Source organism: Notothenia coriiceps, unplaced genomic scaffold, assembly GCF_000735185.1.
Source record: "Notothenia coriiceps isolate Sejong01 unplaced genomic scaffold, NC01 NC01_scaffold00003460, whole genome shotgun sequence".
In the NCBI taxonomy this organism is placed as follows: Eukaryota; Metazoa; Chordata; class Actinopteri; order Perciformes; family Nototheniidae; genus Notothenia; species Notothenia coriiceps.
This window is the reverse complement of record NW_011336161.1, coordinates 1-1,593: the sequence shown is the minus strand read 5'-3', so window position 1 is coordinate 1,593 and position 1,593 is coordinate 1. Positions and strand designations below refer to the sequence as shown.

At 36.4% G+C, this 1,593-nt stretch overlaps 1 long non-coding RNA gene across 1 annotated transcript; it reads right to left on the bottom strand.

Moving 5' to 3' along the window:
• Window positions 1–398: 398 nt before the first annotated feature.
• Window positions 399–1,316, bottom strand: LOC104941515 (uncharacterized). Its single transcript, XR_797907.1, has 2 exons — window positions 1,174–1,316; window positions 399–1,072 (listed from the first exon to the last, which is right to left on the bottom strand). It is a non-coding gene; the product is annotated as an uncharacterized lncRNA (long non-coding RNA).
• Window positions 1,317–1,593: the final 277 nt, after the last annotated feature.

The following is a 1,593-nucleotide window of genomic DNA, read 5'->3' as shown; positions in this document are numbered from 1 at the left end:
GTGAAGTCCACTGAGACAAATGTAACATTTGTGATATTGGGCTATATAAATAAACATTGATTGATTGATTGATGGTGGACATGTAGAAATAAATCATTAGTTCAACTGCAGCAATAGACTAATGTTAAATTAGTGGATACTTCAGTGTGTTCAGGATGGAAGCATTAAGAATGACCAGGAATAATATTACTAAAAGTGATGCTTTTGAATCACTCATTACTAAATACCATTAAATATTACCATATAGTAGTAATAGTTTTGTAGCTCAGGAAGGTCAATATTAACTGAAAAGATAGCGATCAAAGTCTAGATTTTCTGCTGAAGAAAGATGAAGCAGAGAACTTTAAACTGAGAGCCCCCTCTGGTGGTGTTCAACATTAATGACTAAGAAACAAAGGTCTGGTCTAATGTTTTATAAAAGCTTTAAGAAAATTAAGCATGTAAAAGGATTTTAAAAGTATTGCTGTACATTTGACACATTCACACAAGGAAAAAAAATTCACATAAAATTCACACCTGGCCACTTTAGATATTCGGGACCATTTGAAAGCATGCCACAAGTGTTAGATTTGCAGCCAGAGCAGCAGTTCAGATAAGCTATAAAAATAACTATAGACAGTCAAGATTTCAGTCAGCCAACATCCCAAGTAGTGTATTTATGATGTAAAAAAGTGATTAGGTTTGCATTAGAGTAGTCATACAGACTGAAACTCATACAGAGTAAACACGCCTGATATGGTTCACTTTACTGAAGAGCAGGTCCTTTTCCAAGACTGAACTGCCATTTTGTGTGAGGGCTAGCTTTTAAATTCAAACTTGTAGCATGCTTTAGAAAAAGAGTCAGTAAAATTATTCACGATTTCAGTTGGTAAAACGTGCAAACCACTGATTTGGTCCTTGGTGTGCAGCTCCTTCGGTCACATTAAAAAGTTTAAGTTACAACTGTACAAAACTGCCAAAAGTCTTCTCATACGGTGAGCTGCTTTGCAATATCCGTCACCACTGAAGACTTGAGCTGCGCGATGGTGGCAATCCTCATCTGCTTGGAAGTGGAGTACTTTCCTTTAATGGCCTGGAATGAGAAAATTACTGGGTTAGAAGTAAATCCAAATTAAGGATCAATCCTTTTCAAGTACACAAATGTTGACACTTGAGTTGTTGTTTTACACTTACCATATGTTTGGTCGTACCGTCGTTCACCTTCAGTACATTCTTGGCAATGTGTGCCATCACAGGAATCAAACTCTCTGCCGTGTATTCCATGTAGTGCTGCAGAGTCACGTCCTGAGAACAGACAATACACAGATGTCCTTCAGAAAAGCATTTCATCCACTTGACAGTAAATGCTCCATGACCATTTTATGACTGAGGCAACCATTTTTTTTAAAAGGCAACACCCCACTTTGCACACTTTTGTAGCAAATGTAGCCTTGAAATACACATATTGGCCAATATTTAAATAGATGATATGCCACCTTTTAATATTTTGAAGATGCACTCATTAGTTTAGTCTTCTAAAATATATGAATGTTTCAAAAGAGGGCCGAAAGTGTTATTTTAGCATATTGAACTAATGCATTTTGCTCTCTTGGA